At 40.8% G+C, this 22581-nt stretch overlaps 1 protein-coding gene and 1 long non-coding RNA gene across 3 annotated transcripts in view; one reads left to right on the forward strand and one right to left on the reverse strand.

Annotated features, from left to right (window-relative positions):
* The window catches only part of PRICKLE1 (prickle planar cell polarity protein 1), a 65876-nt gene that overhangs the window by 41250 nt on the left and 2045 nt on the right, over positions 1-22581 (reverse strand). The gene's annotated exons all lie outside the window — the stretch shown is intronic.
* On the forward strand, positions 11479-17821 carry LOC135301914 (uncharacterized). The gene is made up of 2 exons (XR_010363652.1): positions 11479-15749; positions 16413-17821. It is a non-coding gene; the product is annotated as an uncharacterized LOC135301914 (long non-coding RNA).

A 22581-nucleotide genomic window follows, 5' to 3' on the forward strand; every position in this document is an offset into this window, starting at 1 on the left:
TCCTGTAGTGAGCCACAACAATCATCAAGTCCAACTCAAAATAATACCATCTTGAGACAGCATTCAGTCATTTGCTTCAATAGGTTTCAAAGCTGAATATAATTATTCAAAGCAATGTAATTATTGCTCCTAAGACAGCATTCACTATTAGAATTCTTTCCAAACCTGCACCTACGTTCTCTGCACAACATACTACAGTTTATATGTGAGAATAATTTTCCTCTTTGTACCAACCAAGAATAAAGATGTAAGCATGGCAAACAAGCCTTCTTCTGCACTTAAGTGTATCTCTACATTCCTTGTTAAATCAACACACAGGATAGCTAACAGATGTGAGAGGTTACTGATAAATAAGTGGATTTTGTTCAATTAACTGTCCTTGTTAGTTTTCTTCCCTCCTAAAAAGGGTATTTCCATCTCTTCTGAATGGTTGCAAACACTGACCCGCCTGTAAACATAAACAGTACAAATGCTGCACACACTTCAGGGCAGGCAGGGAAAGATGCCATGATCACTAGGCTGAAGTGATCATGAAATATAGTGGGATAAAGAACTTGTCATGGCAGTGAGAGCAATCTGTGATCAGTATCTTCTCTAGGCTCTAAGTGCAAGCAGTTAGCAACTTTGAATCAGACTTTATTTTATACTGCACTAGGTACACCTACACCTCAGAGGAACTAGAGCCTTTTAGATCCTAGTTTTAATTACAGTTGAGCAAATATCCTTCTGTTCCCTTCTCAGAGGCAGATGAAGCTCAAAAGTCTCTTAAAATAGATTCTTCAGCCACCACTAGGCTGATCTACTGTCCATATTATCACTTTCAAAAGATTTTTGTTTTGACCCTTGAAGTGAAAATTCTACTTTCCCTGTAAAATCCTCATGACTCAAGCTCAACACATAAGCTCTTTCAGAAAAGGAAATGTTCTGAAGAAGTGTCAGGACACAGGGTTTCTGAACTCCTGGTTTTCCTGTGTACTACCACTTGTACAACAGCAGAAGAGGGCACAGCCATCAGCAACAGGAGTAGCACGTGGCCCTGCTCCAGCCTTGATGCCATTTTAAAGTGGATCATATACACCAGGATTTGGGATCTCGGGCTAGAGCAGTGCATGACCTAGGTCAACAAAGTGAAGCAGAGCACTCTGGTCCTGCACTGAGGCTGCTGTCTCCTCCTACGTGGGTGCATGAGCAACAGCGAGATCATTGGAGGCATTTCACGTAGGCAGTCTGGCAAGTCACAGATGTCACCTCTAAGTAACACAGACATTATTCATAGCCAGTCACTGCTTGCTATCTACAGATAACTGATTGCATTCAGACCAGATTGGAAACAAGGTTGGCTAAAAGAAAAAAAAGAGCCAGACAATCTGTTCTCTCAGAGCTCCAGCCATTCCTGGACACAGAAAGTGGGAAAGACTTTGACAGCCGGGACCCACACTTTAGCACAATAGCTGCTCAAAGTCAAGAAAACAGCAAGATAATGCATTATTAGCCAAGTGCTGTAGAAACCTCAGCAACTAGCATTTGAGTTTGCTTTTTACTGCAGCTGGAGGATCTGACAACTTTATTTTCCACTCCTTGCCTGCTATCTTTTGTCCAATATTTTTTTTTAAACATCCAGCCTTTCTGCACATAGTGTAACCAAAGAGATCATATAGCAGTTCAGGGCTGTGTGAAGATGCATGGCTTGTTCTAGTGTTTTTAAAATTGCATTAATTGATCTGGTGACTTTTTATTTTCTTCTAAGATCTACATTTACAAGAATGCACAAGAAAATTTAACCACAGTACGAACAGCACAGATTGCTGGCAATGTAGAGTTTTAACATCAATTTATCACTTAACTATAGGTATCACCTCAAATGAACTTGTTTCTGTACATTGTATTCTTGGCTTCTTTGCTAAAGCATGATGTGGCCTACTTAGCACACAGCTGCGTCCAGGATTCCCCTTCCCTAGGACTAGAACATAATGAACCAACCATTTTTGACAAATATTTCATAGCCACAACTTGCATGGATCAAGCTTAATCACTCTTTAGTTCAAAAATTTGTGAAGTTTATCATTACCAATTTTTGAGACTCACAATAACAGACTACAATCAAAAGTTTGCTCTCTGCAACAATATATTAATATTTAAAAGATTTAGTTTTGATCAAAATTTAAAAATATGTTGATTAACTGTGTGATTATTTTTGATAACTTAACCATTAAATCACAAAGCTGATCTACCAAGACAATATTTTATTCAGATATCTATAAAAGTAGACATTCATCTTAGAGCACTATCTTTTAAATAACAGTTAATTAATACTCTATAAGATGCCCCCTCTTCAAGGAACTTTCCTCTGGCAACACCAAGATCCATTTACTGATGGAAAACTTAATAAGGAAGCATCACACAATCTGGCACAGCACTACTCTACCAGCCCTTAAATATGGGATCTCAGAAGTCCTCATTAAAAACAGAGAAGTGAACACACAGTAGGAATGCATTAAAAATGTTTGGTGGCTTTGTTTGGGGTTTTTGTTTGTTTTTGTTTGTTTGGCTTTTTGTTAAGCCTTTTCCTTTTTCTCCTTTGTACACCTGACATTTACAAGCAGCTGTTTATAAGCACCAGACCCGAGTTTGCATTCATGGGTGCAATGGAGACCAAATAATCAAACTAAGAACAGAAAATGAGGAGATTTTACAAAAGCATACGGCATAATTACGTGGCAGAGTAAAGTTAGCATTCAAGATCTGGCAAGTTCCAGAAATTTTTAGAGGTTGACAATTACTGAAAAGTATTCTTTAATCTCTTACCACTGCTCTCCTTATCAGCATGAAGATCACTAATTGTGATACACACAAACCCTTTCATTTGAAAAATGTGAACTCAAGTTTTGGAGTCTTTTCCTGGCACTTAAAAACCAAACCAAAAATCCCACACCAAAACACCAACCAAATACCACAAACCAAAATAAGTTGCAGTAACCTAGAGAAAGAATCAGAAGATTGGATGGTAAACTAAGAACTAAACACAATTAGTTGCATACAAACTTTTGTTTGTTTGTTTTTAATTGGAATTAATTCCATCTCACAGTCTATCACAAAATTTAAAAAAAAAAAGTCCTAGGGATAAATATTTTCAGATTTTATCTATAGAAAAAATGTTTTTTAAAAGTCTGTCATATAGGAGACCTCAGCTTTTCTAATTAATGTCCTCATCCTGGTCCAAATGATACACATTTCTTTTTCCCCATAGCATGTACTCTTTACCTACCATTTGGATTTAGACCTGTGATTCTACTCCTCGGTTAGACTGAAACCTCCTCAACCCACCCTACACTCTACCACTGCTATTGGGGAGGGGCAATAATTTTTGGCAAAGAGGCCAGGGGTGACCAGCCATGCTGATGCAGAAATGGCAGGCAAAGAGCTCCAATCCCAAATAATCTTTGCACCACCAAGAGCAGTAATCACGCGTAGTAACATTCCCAACTATTTTAGCACATGCCAACATTTCTCAGGAACCTTTCACTATTAATGAAGCCATAAAAGTGAGTCACATAAATGGGGCTGTAGGAGAGAAGTAGGTTCAGCTGAAGAACAAGGCAAAGCAAGATGCACAAGAACTACATAACTGGGGACTGTTAGAACAGAACTCTAACCCATTTATGTTTGGGGTGTGGCATGGACTCTGCCTTCTTCCTCCTTACTGACTACAGGCTCTGTGTTAGCACTGGCACTCAGTTGATTGCATGGTGGAACTGCGCAGAAATTCAAACAAGCAGAAAAATAATGCTGCAAAAAAAAAAAGTTAAATTCCCCACTGATTTGGTTTTTTAAACTAGTTCAGCAGGAGGTTAGACAACCATGAATGCCACTACAAGGGGAGAGGCAGACCACAGCAGCACTTATCTAATAGTGCTCTAAGCCAGTGGAACCAGGCCCCCCGTGACCACTTTTCCCTTTGCTGTTCTCAAATCATTATTGCTGTATCCATGTTGAGTGATTTCACTTTCACATTCAGCAGGACACCCTGAACTTTTCTCTTGCAATTGCACAGTGGGGTCAGCAAGGAAGAACACAAGACAGATTTCTGTTGGGTAGGAATTAGCTGTTTGTGTTAGCAAAGACAACTGGAGGTTTAGAGTATAATGTATGAACATCTATGGCTGAAGTATCTGAATACTTTATACAAACAGAATTAAGAATGATTAACAGCTTACAGAAAGAATAATGAAATTTTACTTACACAGAACACTGTCTGAACAGCAACAGACTGACATGCTAGACAGTAACATAAAAACCCCTGAATGGGGGTTTTTATGTTACTGGTCCCTTTAGAGTGTGAATCTGAGCATCAGCGCAGAGCAGTGGAGTTCCTTAGCAGGACATGCTTTTCCTGCATGGCCAACTCACCTACCAGTGCCACCAGCACCCACCGGCAATAGGCTTGTCATGCTCAGATACCTTGAACAGTTCCCTAAACATCCTCAGATGCCCAGAAAACCAATAGGAATGAAAGGACAGCCTCCACAACCCAAATCAAATTTCCACTAAATCACTAAACAGAGCTTTGGGCATCCAAAAATTCAGAGTTGTTCTTTAAGCATAACTATGACTTATCACACTTTCCCTTTACTACTGAATTACCTGGAAGGAATCTACACTCATAAAAATGTTGTCTGAAAGGGTACAAACATGCAACTTCAGGTACTTGCAAGGGAGCATGATGCAAACATACTGAATACGAAAACAAAACAAACTCAAGAGGTTCAAGTTCAGCTGCAAGATTGCTACTCATCCAGAATGACCAGTTTCTCAACCTTATTTCATATGATGCAGATTTAAAAGATGAAAATTTTAATTGCCTTTTATTTATGTATTCCTCCAGAATTCCCCTGGACTGATACTCACAAGCAGCTGTTTCTGAAGAATTTCCTGAAGGTCTTGTAAACATTTCAGGAACAAATTCCTGACCATCCATAGGCCATGAATGAGTAGGGTCTGCTGTCCTACATAACAAGCAAGATGCTTTAACGTGACAAAGCCCAAATGCCTGTTGCTTATATCACATCTCTAAACAGCAACACAAAGCCTACATTTAATGAACACAGCTTCAAAATTAGTATTTTACAAGGTATTTTCAAAAGAAAAGCGACTTAGTGCTTACTTGAATCTTAATCCCATCTAACAGCACTGGAGGATATAGTAACTCAAGTGCCACTAAGTCACCCTGAAGCTACTTCAGCAACCAGGCATCCAGGAATGAAGGAAGCCAGTCAAACAGGTCAACACACTCTGCAACTGATCATGATGCAGTACTGCAGCTTCAAAGAGTAACTGTACACACAGGGAAAAACCTGCATTTTTCTATTATCCCCATTCTTCCAGCTGGAACGTGTAATTTACTAAAGGCATTCTAATTTACAAAGATACAATTCATAGAAATACTGGTTTATTAAGAGACCTGCTGCATGCTGCAGAAATCCAAATGCTGCACTGACACAGTGTGGTCTGAATTCAGCTGACCCTGCTTTGAAAGATTAGGTCAACTGACCTTCAGAGGTCATTTCCAACCACAATGACTTTAGCAAATTGTACACTTGTATTTTCTCCTACATGGGTAACACATTAACTACATCAGCTCTCTCATAGGATCTGCATTCATTTGACCTACACAAATAAGTGTGAATGGTAAAGTAAATCTAGGTGTCTAATCTTGAGTTTTCCAGTGGTCTATGGGTGTGAAGACTGATGTTTTACAAATGTGATTACACTCTCCTACCTAATGTGGTGGCTACTTTAGTTTGGTGAGAACCTACTTCAAGCACTACAGCACTGTCATTCTCCATTAAAAAGAATTTTTAATGTTTCTGAGCATGATGCCCTTGTATTTGCTTTTGTAAGCAAACTAGTAGATGGTAGAGATGTGCATGCACTGTTCATACAATAACTTTGTCTCCTGATCAGTACAACACCCTACTTAAGTTATCCTTTGAAGTGAAGAACTCCCACTCAGGTTAGAGCTATACTGCCATTTCATTACCAGCAGTAGTGGGTCACTGTAAGCTTCTTATTATTCAAATGAAAGGAGGAACTGTTTGAAAAATAGATATGGTAATTAGTTTCCTTTCTCTGTCTCTCCAGATTCTTTACCTCTTACATTCTTCCTGTGCTCCCCTGAGTACCATTTTTCTTCTGTATTCACCACTCTAATCATCCAGGACTCAAGACACTGAGTGGGAGAAGAGTAGACCCACGCATGGACCAAGTTAACCAGTAATAGGAAAGAACACATGCAATACTTTAAATGGAAATGAGACTTGTTATATAAGAAGTTTAATTTTCTAAATGTCCTCCTGACAGACTCAACTGATAAGAACAAATAACTTGACATTCTCAATTCTTTAACATTTAAAGTACAGATGAACAAATGTGCTTTGGATGGAATAAACAAAATCTTCTGTAAATCTGCCAAAGTAACCTATACTTGTCAGATGTCACTCTACTCCAATAATTAAAAGCATTCCATAGCAATAGTGCAGTAACATTTTATTGACCAAGTCAGATGAACAGATACAGCTTAAGCATTAACTCTAAATTGTGTATGAACACTTTAGGAAAAACAATGGATTTTTTAAAAATGACATTCTTTTGCCTCATTTGTGTACACATGGTTGATTAAACATTGTTTTGGTCAGAAGGGAGCAGCTTCCAAAGACCTGACAGCAGCAATACAGGATTGGCAAGTGATTATTTTTATACAGGATGAATTTGCCCAAGAGCTGCCTTCAAGAAACATCAGCTTAGAAAAGTTAAGAAAACGTGAGCTAGACATGATACAGAGGATGGTCTTTTTCAGTGTTTAGATGCTCATTCTGCTTTATTAGCTAGGTTCTCCAGTGATACTACATACTTCTGTGAAGCATTTTGTTCAGGTGCTGCCTTGATGCACCACATGGTGGCTTTACAAGAGAAACTCATGAACTAGGTCCATCAAATGAATTCAGTCCTATTAAAATAAAACCAAAACTACAAAAAACCCCCAGGTAGTGGCACAGAGCTATACTTTCTACAGTAAGGGATAGGAGATACTGCAGGTTTTCACTAAAGGAGTGGTTTGATGATGCAAAGAGGTGCTCTGTGGAGACAGCTACCAGCAGTACTCACTGATGAAATATCAGCCCTTCAGTGAACTTACTTGAGTTTCCAGAAAAAAACCAAAACCACCCTGCGCTTGTTTTTCAGTGCATTTGGTCTTATTTAAAGAAATTTCTTGATATTTGGAAGCCTCAGTGAAGAGCATGAACTGTGTACCTTTTAGAGGGATTTTTTTAACACTGAAGCAACACTGAACATTTATTTACTTCACTAGGCTTTCCTTGAGCTAACAATCCTGCCAAATCTTAGCTTGCCCTGGTCACAGCACAAACATTGAACCATGGAATATCAACTTCAGACTGTTGCCTGTGATGTCAATGTTTTGTATTCCTGTACTGGTCCTTACATGCCAGGGTATAGACAGCATGCTATCCACAAGCTGAAAGTGTTACCTAGTCAACAGAAGCTTTCTAAAATTTACACCAGAAGACTTAAACAAAAATCCCACAGGACCAGAGACTGTCATCCCCTGAAGGCATGTGTCATGATGCCAGACATGATTAGATGTGATAAGAAAAGAATTCAGAAAACACTAAGGATCATGTACAGGAAGCAGCTTCAGGGTTATGCCTTATCAACCCAATCTACTTCTAGCTTTGTAATTAATAAGAAATGGTCAGTCAGACAAAACATACAGGTAGTTCTTGCAGTAAGACTTACATATTCCAAGTTCCAAATAAAAGTATCTCTACTTTTAAATGCAAAGCATCATTATTAAGAAACCTCAGTCATTATAAGAACAAAACAGCTGTTAAAAAAAAGCTAGTTCCATTTCTCCCTTGTTCTGAAGATGTTTATTGACAAATAAATATTGTTGATGGGTAAATTGCTAGCTAGTTATTCACAGCCTTGTGATGTAAAATATGGGTAACTTTGATCCTTGAAGTCAGTTTCTTGCACAGGTTGCTGAAGACCAAGAAAATTACAAGCATCGAAACCTGAAGGGCTTCAACTGCAGCTGATGTCCAAAGACATCTCAGATGCCACTACATTGTTTCGATTCTGCTTCAGTACATTTAAGAAGTTCTTCTTTGTAAACACATCATTCAGGCTGTGCATTACCTCATGAAAACTGGAAGCTAATGCAACAACATCCACAAATTTGGGGCTTGGTTCTTTTCCAAAGCAGTAGTGCAGCACAGAGAACTTTTCCATAGCAAGTTTCATGCCTCATCATCACGCATTAAAACTAGCGCCAGGGCTGGGCAAAGCTTTGCTCAAAGAAAGCTGCTGTATAGGACCCCTTCCATTTTGTAGAAGCACAGAGGAATCAGCCACTTTTACTGTTCAGCTGGGGGTTGTTCTGACTTACTTACCCTTCACCAGTGGGTAAGAAGTAGTTCCCAGACTTTTCTCATTTGTACGTATTCCATATCAGTATGTCCTGTGATTCAGAAATGTACTTTTAAGAGTCTTTCATTACATGTTGATTTTCAGTCCATTTTAACACCATATAAGAGGTTCAGCACCACAGGTCTAACTCCATGTCACCCAGTGGCCAAGCTACATCCTGGGGAATGTACATTTCATAGTAACTCTTGCTTCCACGTATTGTGCTTTTGGCCAGTCCAGAGGCAAGCAGCAAGTAGTAATCTGCTCAAACCCAAGAGCAGAACAGCAATAAAAGGAACCTCACAGAAGTCCCAAGAGCCACTTCATTTTTTCCAATATGAGAGGGGAACATCATGTTCCCATCAGCAGCTTACCCCTGTAACAAACTGAAAAGCAGGTGTGAACATTAGAAGTCGATTAGAGATGTACAATTAAAACCTGACAATTTTTTGTGCAATTACAGCTCCTAGGACAGAGAAGACAGCAGAATCACATATAAACAGCTGTATTTAGAATCTGTATATAAATTGAATACACCAGTAAGTGGGAGGAAAGACCATGGAAGAGAAAGGCAGAAGGGAGACAGGAAGACTCCTTAAGGAGGTTAAACTGCTGCCACACACAAATATCCTGTTAAACACTGATAAAGTGTTTGTGTGCCATGTGGGAGAATGCTAATTGTTTACAGGTATCAGAGCTGAAGGATTTGGATGATTACCAGGAAGCAGTGCTGAGAAAATCCACTGTACAATTAAGTAATGAATTGCTGAACAAGGCTTTTACATTTAAGTTTATCCTGCTAGTTCCTAACACAATTATTTACCACCAAGGGCTTCCTTTCCCAAGACTGGAATCAAGGAATCAAAATGAGAAAAAAAAAAACCACCAAAAATCCAAATCCACCACTCCTGAAAGAATGTTTTCTTTCTCCTGTGGGAAGATGGGGACAAAGGAGACAGGTCTTGTTTGCTGTGGCACTAATCAGTATTTGCAGAAGATTAGAGGGGAAAAAAAAAAGGCAAAAAAAGGCTACTGGTCTATTTGAGAATGGCTTCAACACCTGCCATTCAGGTGATTCACTATTAGCACCTCTGTTTCACAGCCCCATCAGAAAGTCTATAAAACTACGAACAGTTTATGTTAACAGGATAATGCTTACAAGGATTTAGCTGAAAACTCTCAAACCACATGCCTAAATTTTTGAGAAACCACCATCTTGTTTTAAAGAATATTTTGGTCAAGTTGGCCAGATGCCCAAGCTCTGCAGTGCCAGCAATTTCTCCCCCTTTCTCTTCTGTAGAAAATTCTCAATAATGAATATTCCATCCATTCTTCTGCTGTTAGACTAGCTTAATTGAGGTGGAGGGGCCACCACACACACAGCTCAGGGTCCTTGACAGCTTTGATCCACAAATCTGGCTGCAGGCTGCACAGGCTGTCAGCTTTTCTTGTTTGCCAGGTGAGTCACATCCCTTCCTTATTTGAGGGTCACCCTGCATCCATGGAAAGATATGGACACTGTTGTTAGAAGGCCCAGTCCATCTGACATCTCAGCGACCTCCTGAGGTCATCTGAAGTCTGAGTGACCTCCGAAGGTCATTAGTGGGATGTGGTGACAGTCACAGCCTGCATCCCAAGCAGGATTACTCTGCAGACTTGAATTTAGCACCTGCCTTCAAAAGGAGAACCAACAGTTACTGACCCCAGATGCCCTCCTCATAATTAATAAAAAAATACAATTCTCCTTGAGTCTCAGGCAGGCCTATCTCACTCCTGCACCTTTGGGACAGGCTCACTTCAGTGCAAAAGCTCCCCAGGAATGAGGCTGATAAGGAAGCACTCCTTTGGCTATTCAGCAGAGCCCATTTCTTCCTACCTCTTCTGCCTCTGGGCCTGGTTAAACTAGTTTGGGCAGCTTACCAGGGCCTAGAGAACCACATCAAAGCGCTTGAATTTCTTGTTGTCTGGTGTTTGTGGAGTGGCTGTGAGAAGGCTCCTGCCTCCACCTATGTGCTCAGACCATTTGCACACTTATGGAGCTGCACCACACATCCTTATCCTGCCGGAGGCTCTTCTGGGGACAGAAAACAGGGTGAGGAAGAGCTCGCTCTCCAAGCACGGAGTGCCACAGCCCGACGGGCTCCTGCCCTACCCTCCAGCCAGCTGGGGGAACCCGGGGCGCTACATCCCTGCTCTCCAGCTCTGCCTACAAAGGCATGTCCACCTCCTCCTGACAGAAAACACGAAGCAAGATGTCACGCCAAAAGATGAACATCTATGCAGATCTTTTAGTGAATGGGCTGGGGCCTTCAGGCTTGCTCCCTTCCTTCTCCTTTGGGTTTCGGTATAATTTTGAACAATGGCAAATTAACAGAGACAAAGCAAGCAGAGGCACAGAAAAAATAGCCAGTTCTCTGGGTTTTCTGCATGGACAGGTTGCTCCCAGTCCTTCAAAACCATTTAGACATCACTCACACAAAGCAATTTGAGAGAAATTCAACAGCTTTGCTTTTGACGTCCCTGCGAACCAGCCCTCGAAATAGTTTCAGCCTTGAAAACACAGCCAGGCAGATGCGCTCCCAGCGCCACAAGCACAGACAGAAAAGCACGAGCGACCTCCATCACTCCACCCGGCAAGGCTGCTTAACATCATTCCCCGGGATCAGCCGGCACGGGATCAGCACCGGGATCGGGCCCGGCCCGGCGCACGGCGCTCCCCCGGGATTCACCCGGCATCGGGCCCGGCCCGGCGCACGGCGCTCCCCCGGGACCAGCACCGGCATCGGGCCCGGCCCGGCGCACGGGATTCACCGGGATCAGCACCGGCATCGGGCCCGGCCCGGCGCACGGGATTCACCGGGACCAGCACCGGGATCGGGCCCGGCCCGGCGCACGGGATTCACCGGGCCCAGCACCGGGATCGGGCCCGGCCCGGCCCGGCGCACGGGCGCCATCTGGCGGGCGCGGGCGGGGCCCAGCCGAGCGCCGGCGCCGCCCCGCGCTGAGGGAAGGCGCGGGAGGGAAGGGCTGACACCCGGAGGGACCTTCACAGCATTGAGGGGTCGGTCTGGGCAAACCTCATGAAGCTCCACAAGGCCAAGTGCAAGGTCCTGGGACAGGGAAATCCCAAGCACGAGTACAGCTGGGCAGAGAACGGACTGAGAGCAGGCCTGAAGAGGTCTTGGGTGTGTTGAGAAGCTCAACATGACCTGGCAGTGGGCACTTGCAGCCCAGAAAGCCAGAAGTGTCCTGGGCTGCAGGAAAGCAGCATGAGCAGCAGGCTGAGGGAGGGGATTCTGCCCCTCTACTGGTGAGACCCACCTGGAATGCTGCATCTAGCATTGGAGCACCTCTTCTGTAAAGACAGGCTGAGAGTGCTGGGGTTGTTCAGCCTGGAACAGAGAAGCCTTGAGGGAAACCTTACAGCAGCTTTCCAGTGCCTACAAGAAAGCTGGAAGAGACTTTCTACAAGGGCACGCAGTGATAGGACAAGGGGTATTGGATTTGTAATGAACAAGAGTAGCTTTGGATTATGTATTAGGAAGAAAGCCATTATTGAGAAGTTAGTGAGACACCAGAACAAGTTGCCCAGAAAAGCTGTGGATGCCTCATCCCCAGAAGTGTTCCAGGCCTGCTTGGAGGGGCCTTTGAGCAGCTGGTGTAGTGGGAGATGTCCCTGTCCCATGGCAGGGGTTTGGAACTAGCCGATTTTTAAGGTCCCTCCCAACCCAAACCATTCTATGACAATTCAGCAACTTTTTGTTCAGCTCTACATTAGGCCACCATCACATGTCACACCAACTCCATGGCTGCAACTCCACTGCACCTCCCCCGGCAAAGAGAAAAAAGGCACGTAGCCTTTTTTCCACCAGAACTGTGAGGCCCACACTGGGCATTAATAGCAGCCAGAGCCCTAAACCCAACAGCTGAGCCTTCCACAGCCCACCAGTTAACTAGAACATCTGCTGCCATCTTTGAGCCTGTACTTGGTGTTTGCCTGACCCTCCCAGCTGCAACACCCTACTTTTCCCTGGAATTACCAGCTGCAAGAGGGGCAAGGCAGGCACTGTCACAGCAGTGTGGTTTTCTTTGCAGAGCCAGAAGTGTAGGTAGAACCTAAGCCCCATATTTTAGCTTTTAAGTGAAAATGCCCAGGACTGTACGTTAATTCCTGGTAAGTTTCATCACACATTTTCACAGTGACTTTTCTCAAGCATTTTTTACTGCAGAAAGCTGTCACAGCACTGACTTGATAACCATGTACACCTCAGGCTGTTATCTCTGCCCTCCATGCTGATAAAGCCCCTTTCAGCGTTCACCTAACAGCTACACAAACATTTCAGCTTTGGAGATGTGGATCTTATATAGGTGTGCCTGGTGTACATCCATGGTGGTACAGTGCAGCATGTACACGCATGATCAGATGTTTTCCAAAATGTTTCTTAAGGACAAAATTCATAGCTGTACCAAGCTGTGTGCATACCGGGGTCAAATTTAGACATAAGTGTTGCAGCGTGTCCTCCTGATATTTACTTTGTTTCATAAGGTATCACACAACAGGCTAATTTGAAAGTGAGAGCTGGAACTGTTCCACGGGAAAGAAAACTGAGGCTACCAGAATGCTGCTAAGACACCAGTGTTACAAAACTGTCTTTAAATAGTACTTTGGGAACGATGTCAAGAAATATATATTTTCTATGCAGCCTTCCACAGCATACCAATTTTCAGTCATTTTTACTTTCCTTAAACAGGACACAGATAAAAACTCAGAGCCTGCTGGCATTATTTAAAGTATTGCTTTACTTCCCCATCACACACACTTTTTTCCTTAACATAAGAATATTCTTAAAGAGAATTAAACACTTTATTATTGTGTATATAATGACATGGACCTGTCACTGAATAGAAGGATTAATCTACTCAGACTTCTGATCCCATACATTTTTGTTTTCTACCACAAAAGACATGGGCCAAGCACCCACCTGAGGCCTTTTGTCAGAGTGCTTCTCTGTGAAAAAAGATAGCTTTCAAAGATGGCTGGAATAGGTTGTGAACTACACAGGAGTCATAGCTTTTAGCGTACTTACTTACAAATCAAGACTGCAAGCAAATGGCTCTGGAATTATTTACAAGAAGGACTGATTTCTAATATTTACCCTGGGCTTATTGCTGCTTCCAGACCAGATTTCTGTCTTGAAGATGCATTGCACCAGCAGCTCTGTTTTTTTGTGGTGACAACTCTCCAAAAATACCTAGAAACAGATTCAAGTTCTGGATCCTCAAAACTACCTCCATTTCCTGAGAAATGGAGAAACATCACCAGTTTCACAACAGGCAGAAAGTTCTAAGTATCTTCAGAGCCTTTAAGTCATCAACTTGATTACATGCTATTATCTTTGATTTGTTGTTAACCACCACAACTAATGACAGCCAGAAGCATGCTCTTCTATTCCCATATCTTTTCCAATAGAAGCCACTTCATCCATAAACCTGATAAGGTGCATCATAAGATTTCAGTCTTTCTGCAAGCTTGCTGTATATACCAATCTGTATTAAAGACTAATTTTCCTACAGAGTCTCACATTTTAACCACATCATCTTTTGTTTCCCTTGTACCAGAAATTACTTTTGTACACCAAACCTTATGCTTTCAAAATACTACCAAAAGTAGTTTCTGTTCCAGACATGAACAGAACGCATGAGCAGACATGCGTTGCAGCCTCCACAATTGACTTTCAGAAGAGCTTTAAAATTCCCCCCAAATGGTAAGACAGAATGAGTCTTAGAACCATAAGAATAAACATGAGTAAAGCCGGCCATCAGGAAGATCACCTGCACATCTCTGCACTTGGAAGGCTGTCAGTTCCCTACTTCACAACAAGGATGGCTCCATCTAACAAAGCTGAGAAGTACCCAGTTCCCAGCTAGGAAAAGCATACTGAATTGACAAGCACACAAATCCCTATCAAACACCTTTCTCTGCCCCCACCACTCCACACATCAGATGTAGACAAGCACCACTACTCATGACCACAGCAGCAGTCACACCACTTCTTGGTCTCCACCATGCCACCTCACTGTCTGACAGCTGCACTTCAAAAAAGCCATAGTTAAAGCAACAATGAACTCACTATGATAAACCATTTTCCCTGTGGTAAGTCATGTAAAACCTATCAGAGACAAGGAATAATTCACTACTGGAGTTAATAACTGTAGTCAAGGCATCAGAAGCCAGTTCCACATCACTTCTGTGCCTGCAAAGCCACACTGAATGTTGAGATCTGCATCACTCCAACCACTACAGCACAGCAAATTTCTGTGACATCTGCTGTCCTTGATACACAAGGCCACCACATAACTAGCTAGGCAACCTCTTGACTTTTTGGGGGCTGGTGTACTAAAATGAAAGGGGAAAGCTCAATGACTAAAACAGGTAAACACTACAGGGGTTTTACCCTCATCATAATAAAATTGGAGATAAAATTTAAGGGATATACTAAGTGTACTCCAGATTTAAAAGACTCTTTTGTGGACACCCATGATTTGCTATTCAAGCAGAAAAAAAAATAAATTCAAATACGCCAATAAATTTACTCCAAGTCTGAATACATTACAAGAGCCAACTATTTCATGGGCATTTTTTAAACTATAGAAAGAGGCAGTCAAAGCAATGTTTCAGTTAGGTAGAGAAGGTTGCATTAATTTCAAAAACTAAAAGTTGGAGTCTGTTGCACTGGTTAATGAATGAGGTGACTGTTCTCAAAGATATCCACACATGTACAGATCACAGCTACCATGAACAGTTTTTACAGCACTGCTGTATAATCTCATTCAGTTATTTGACTACTGATGGTAATTAAGGACCATAATCCATTGCCAAAAAATAAACAAATGTGAACAACCACCAAAACTTGGGCAATAGAAAAAATAGTGTGTGGATATTCCAGGCTTCTTGCAAAGTACTTCACTGTTCACAGAAAATTTAAAGTTATAATAAGTTCTTAAGCATGTACAAAATAAGAATGGAGCTGAACACATCACAAGCACAGAAAAAACAACAGTAACTGAGAAAGTATTGTTTATACAGAATTAGTATTTTGAACCTGGATAATGAGGAACAAGATTCACAGATTAGAACTACTGAAGCAAGAGAAAACCACAAAGTTTAAGTTGTAGAGATAGAGCCAATCCAGCCTTCTTTCCTTTGGGGCCTGCACAGGAATACAGCTATACCTCAGACTTTTTGCAGATCTGACTCTAGTAAGGTAAGTACTTTACCATACATCTTACTTATTATGTACCAAAATAGACCAAGGTATTAAATTAAAGACATGTGCATCCTGATTAGGGGTACTAGCTGTGATGTATTATATATGAAAATGAAACATTATGTACAAAAAGTAACAAGCATAGTAACTGATATCTACAAACTAAAGTCACAGTGGCACATTGAACAATTTTAGGTTAACCAGACTCATTTAAAAATAGAAACCAGAGGCTGGGCTCTTCTCTCACCCCATTTTACATGTCTTTACATCCATTGATTTCAAGTGGAGTTCTTCACAATTTATGCCATTGTGAGAGGAGAATCAAGCCTTGTGTGCTTGAAAGGAAACAGCAGACATGTTTCCCACCAGAGTGCAGGGGGAGATTTTAAAAAAACATAAGTATATGAACTGTGAAACCGATAGAGTACACAAGCAAAGGCAGGCAAAGAGGCTCTAGCTGGGGGATGGGAAGAAGAGAACTTGCAGCTTACCTAGGGGTTTTGTTGTTTATCTTTTTTTTCTTTTTTTTTTTTTTTCCAAGACTTGGGACTGATATTAGTAAGCCAGAAGGCCAGTCAGTAAACAGGCTTCTAAAAAAAAATGTTTAGAGAGAACTGTTGCATTTTTTTTCAGATATCATTGATTTGTATTTTCCTACAGTTACTCTATAAAATGAGGAGCACACCATTTTGTCTGTGGAAGACATGGACTTCCCATTCCAAGAAAGTGGAGATCTGACCTATTTCCATCACTAGAAACAGAGCCCAATGATCATTTATACCCAAGCCCAAGCAGATGATCTTCCAAAACTCTTCAGGATCATCTGCACAACAAATATTACAGTGGTTAGAAAGCGTAACACTTCAGACTGGAACTCAAGTCAAAGTCCTGTGCATGACGTAGGTGACAAAATCCCTTCATGGTTTGGAGGTATAGCAGAACAGAAGCTACAGCTTCATAGTAGATTTTTAGGCTTTTCTTTTTTTTTTTCCCTTGGTAGCAGCATGTGGTTAGGAAGCTCCTCTTTCACCAACCCACTGTGCACAAACATAATCCTTGTACTGTTCTGTACTGATTGGGCTGATTTGGGGAAGCTCACTTAAAACAAAGAAGAAAGAAAACCCCTAAGTATTTTCAAACTATCTCTGTATCTCCACTTGAGGTGTGCCTACACAACTATGTGACAGTGCAAGGGAAACAGTTTGAGTATTTTACAGAGGGAATATAGACTTAATTAGTTGTTTTATATACCATAGAAATGCAAGATTGAAGTAATTCATATTTATTCAGAGTCCAACACCGAGAGAATATTACTGTAACTGTTTGGAAATGCTTTTTCCCAACTTTCACCCATGTGCACAACCCCTGTTACACCTCAGAGCAGATTTTAAGTCATCCCCCAGCACTCCAGCAGTAAACGTGCCAACAGTTTCCTTTTAAAAACAAGTCTAGATTATCTACTCAAAATTGCATTAGAGATCAGCTGTTTTAGTACACAACAAAGCAGGATGAAGGTAAATGCAGAGAATTGCACAAAGGAGGATGACTTCTACCTGCAGAAAAAATATTGCATAATTGAAGGTGCACCTGCTGATCTTCATGAGTCATGTTCTTTCAAAGCATAAGCCTCCTTCCAGAGGCCCTCAGAAGCGAACAAATACATGTCCTTGAATACCCAACTTTGTTTAGTCCTAGCATTTAGATGTTGAACACTGGCTTATGCATCAAAGTTTAAAAAAAACAAAACCAAACCAAACCAAGCCTTAAATGAACACGATCCTGGTATCACCCCACTTCCTAGAATAAATCCACCAAGTATATCTTTGTGAAAGAGCCATCATATTGTCAGTACCTCTTGACAGCATCAGCTCCAGGCTAATAAGACATCCACTGATCGGTAAGAAATGTTTATGAACAGCCACAGCACAATACGAGACAGATATTAAAAAAGCAATCTTCCAAAATTACAGTCTAAAAGGTCGCAGATTGAGAACTAGACAATAGAGCTCTGAATGTTGGGGGACATTTTGTGAGGAAATCTGAGAAACAATAAATCTGCAACAATGAAACAGGTGCCTGTTTGTCACTATGGTCACTTCAGTTCAATCAAATAAATGCATCGTTCAATTTCAGTATATTAGCAGCTACTCTAAAAACATGCAAGCTGTTCCTACAGGAAATCAACAGTTTTATGTGACTGGGAAATCATATATTGATAACAAAATGAGTTGTTAGCCTAGACCACTGAACTTCAGCTTCACACCATCTGAAACCCCCAGCAAATACTGTCCAAGCAGATGGGCTGTATGAAAGGTCGGGTGTAAAGCCTGACATTTACTGGGTTCACAGACAGCTAAAGAAACCATCAAGCTCAGTAACCTTCTTTGCAGTATCCTTTGCTGAGAGCGCTTCTACAGCTTTTTGGCAGCTCATGGTTGAGCACAACAGCAATAGAGGCATCCCTCTTACCCGACAGACATTCTCTCCAGACTTACTCTGGTACACTGCTTCCCCCCCCAGGGCCTCCCAAAGAGTGGCCAATACCCTGTATAAGAGGACCCACACTCTGGGATTTCTCTGTGGAGAGCTGCTGTAACACAGCTGCTTTGGTTTTTTTAGGGAGTCACATTTCTCCTGAATAGTACTGGTACCTCCCAGATACCTGCTGAAATCCAAACCTACACTGAGCTGCTAAGAGAACAGAATAAAGCTGCATCCTGGGTAAACAACATCCTCATGAAGCTGGAAGTTTTTTGGTACCTCATAACAGATGAGAGCTTGGTCTGCTTTCTACATGTTTGGCATGTAGACATTCGCTACATTCGAAGACATTCGCTGGCTATTGGCCTGCCAAGCTGTTTAGGCTTGTAAGTTTCTCTACACTTGCTTTATACTATTAATTTTATTAAATATAAACATATCCTTTGTATATGTTCTTCTCATATTCCATATGCACAGAATGAGCTCATTTCAGCCCAAGGATGAATGAAAACTCAATATTTACCACACAGATCCACTATGCGTTGCAAACAAGACTGGAAAAATGCCCTCTCACAATGAAGTTATCCATACCATCTTTCTGATGAGCAAAGCATGAGGAAACAGTTCAAAGCTCTTGGAAAGCCATATGTATACTTTTACAAAAGACATCTGCAATTCACCAGTGAGGTCCTAGACCTAGCATAATTTATTTAGCAGTTTGTATATAGAGATGCAAATATTCAAGGTTCAGACATTTCTTTAGCGCCTCCATACAATTCATTTTAAAGTATATAAATATTCATACTTTTAATAGTCATCTCTCCATGTGAAGCTTTAATTTTTATATGAAAATACCAATTCCTGCAAAGAGTCTGAAATAAAGTAAAAATATATTAATCCTAAAGTATGCACACAAACACATGCAATTTCTTTACATAAACAGTTCTGAACTTCTGGGTGATTAACGCTTGATTACAAAAAGAGATCCTTAAAAACTATCTTCACTAATCATGCACTAATTTTTAACACACTTGAAAACAAGTCAGGTTTTACTGCTGTTAGACAAGTTGATCCACACCTGAAAGCACAAGGTGGCTTTCAATTTCTGCCGTGGTTATTGTGTGTCTCTGCTGCTACTGAAATGGGCCATGGGTGAGGGCAGCGTCCGCCAAGCCCAAGCGCTCAACGGGTTGAGCAAGAGCGCCTGGGTGTCCCGGCAGAGCCTCCTGCTGAGCCAGCACCACCACTGTCACAGGAGTGCACTTGGCTAATGACGAGACCAGGGACAGCAAAACGGGCAAAGCCGAACAATTACAGCGCCTGTCTCAGAGGTGGCTTACATGGCTCCAGCAGGGATCACAGGAATACAGGAGGAATATGTGCTTTGAGGAATTTTGAGACACTTGTCTAGGTACATTTAAAGATTCAGAGACAAATCTTTTGTATCAGTCTTTTTAAGACTAGTGAGAGAAGATGCAGCTTCCCTACAGAACAAGAGGGTGCAGTCCTACCATGCAGCACAATCCAAGACCTACACTATTATATTTGTAACTGCATACATGTTCTTATTTTCTTTCTTAAACACTCAAACATATTCAGAAATGAAGATGTTTGGACAAGGAAGACTCTCAAAGAAAATTTAAGGGACTAACATCACCCTGCTTAAAAAAAAATCTGTAGGTTTTATTATAAGCATCATGATACTGACATGCAGATTTTTAATCATGCCACTGCAATTATACAAATCAGTGTTCCAATCCACAGAGAAGTCTGTTTTCATATACACCACATTAACACAGACATTAGACAGGATCTGGCATGCTGCCGACAGAGAAGCTAGTTCTGGAATCGTGCAATATTAAGTCTGGGGTTATTTGATGCAAGATTAGAAGGCAACAAGCTCAAAAAGGTGGTTATAAAAACATCACAGGAAACAAAATTATTTTGTTTATTATTATTAAAGGCAAGCAATTATATTTCAGTATTTGGATTGCAGCTGAAAATGCTTTTTTGGCATGCAACCACTCCACAAAGCTAATATTGAGTGTAACTGGAAACATTTTAAAAAAATTCTTACTAAAGTCAAGGATGGTAATTGCAAACTGCAGAATCTGTCCTTAGATAAAAGGGGGGAAACTGAACAAAACTTATTATATCTGTTACAGATACAAACCTACAAGCACACTCCATAATACTCTTACATCTTAAGGAGGGGACAGAGGGCAAGAGAGAAAATGAAGGAGAGAAGTACACAAGACAGAACAGCAAGAGCTATCAGGTGCTATAAATCAATGCTTCAAACACAGACTTTAGATAGGAGTACACGACTTTGGTACAGAACAACTGAAATAACACAGTTCTGGCATTTGTTGATGTGTAATCCACTGGAAAGGAAAGGTCTACCTGAGAGACTGTCTACCCCAGGTTTACTAGCTAGCAAAACATTGGGCTTGATAGGTTCAGAATGATCTTGAAAAGCAACTCACCAACCTTATGGCTATATTTAAGAACTTTTAAGAAGCCTTCCAGGCAGGGTTCCAAGAAAAGGTAAACTAGCAAAAAGCTGTCATTTACAGACCTTTTAAAAATACTAAAAATGTTTGTGTTGGCTCTTACCTCTTGTATATGAGTACTTCACTCATTTTGTACATTTAAAAAAACCTCCTTGCACAAGAATATGCTTTAGGAATATTATCAGTTTGTTGCTGAGAAGCCAAATGCTCTTTTAGTTCTTCTATAAATATAAAATGTATTTTGTGAATATTATAAATAAGTAAAATACAAAGAGGAAGAGTTGTAGCAGACCACCTGTGAAATTTTCTTCAGTAGCTGGAAATATCCTTTGTCAATGAACCAGCAGCCAAAGCGCTGTTTCTGAAAAAAAGCATGTCATTTTGGCAAACTGATCTGATAGTCTATCTGGGAATTTCTGCCAGAAATGCCACGACTTCAGTGTGCAATTACTTGAAAAACATGTTTCTTGCCATCATTCTTCAGCCATAAGGTGGGAGGAGGAAAAGATGAGCAATAGCTGTGCTGTGTCCTTCCAAGCTGGTTCTTCCCATTATACAACTCCTAATCCAAACAATTTAAGCACACAAGTAAAAGCTACTCATTTCTGTAAACATTTCCAGGAGCAGGACCTAAGCTTGTATGGCTTACACCAAGCATATACTAATGGCTAGAGCTAACCTCAAGTTTACTTCTGTTTAAACAGCATAAGCAAAAACCAGTGCTGGCCAAACTGAAGTTTAAGCCTTAATACAGGGGGTAAACTGAATATTGATATAAACCACTTGGGGACTAGGGAACCATCTCAATCCAGCATTCTTAGTGCAATATTGTATCGTGCAACAGTTTTCCCAGAAATACAAGTGATCTTTCTCAACATTTAAAGAATAAAAAGTAATGTTTCAGAACATGCTTTTATAACCCAGCAGCAGGGATCGCTTTACTTTAAGGTAATGTAGTCACAGAAAACAGAAACACAACCCAGCTTGTTTGTTTCTTTTAAATGAAATTCATCACTGCACGTCCAATTAGTTCTGGAATGCATAAGACATTGCACCCAAGCAAACAGAGGCTTTCAATTCAAGAGCAACTTTCAGTCTGCCCTGTCAGAAGCTGTGTACAGCAGTAATTGACAACGTGTTTATTACGCAAGATTCATATGACAAAAGGGAAGGACTTTTAGGCCACGATACAAAGGCTTTCAGCATTAGAAAGGGTCAAACCAATCTGCAAAAGCATAATATGAAGCAAAGCAAATTACTCTGTAAAATGCAGACAATCATTAGCATAGAAAAGTTTCACAGGAAAACAATGACAAAGTAAAAGACATCCTATTTTCATATGCTAATTAATTAAATATGCCAAACGCATTTAATCTCTTATTATAACCATAGGGGGAGACAGACCAAACTCTTGAAGTTCCAAAAAGCCAGGTCATTAGTGTGCCAAGTCATTCTTCAGATCTTCTCCTTATACACAAATTTACATTCCCAACTCATAACATATGTAAGTAAAACTTGACTCCCCCCTCCCACCCCCTCAATTTCTCCTTCTTTGGAAGGCACTTGCTTTCATTTGCTCCTGTATTTTAAAGTCTTATTAAATGCTAGAAATAACTCATTTGCTATGGAAAAAAAACAAAACCTAAAAGCACAGAAGCCATTTTGCCAAAGGTCTGAGTTAAACACTCCAGACCCTCCAAAACATAGAATAAGCCATCTGAAAATGAGATTAATAACATTCTTGCACATATACACGAAAATCCACACATAGTTTGTAGTCTTTAAGTTCAGATGACATTTCTAGCCATTTCTTGCCTTTCCAAACAAGAAAGGGA

This window comes from Passer domesticus, chromosome 5, assembly GCF_036417665.1.
Source record: "Passer domesticus isolate bPasDom1 chromosome 5, bPasDom1.hap1, whole genome shotgun sequence".
NCBI lineage: Eukaryota > Metazoa > Chordata > Aves > Passeriformes > Passeridae > Passer > Passer domesticus.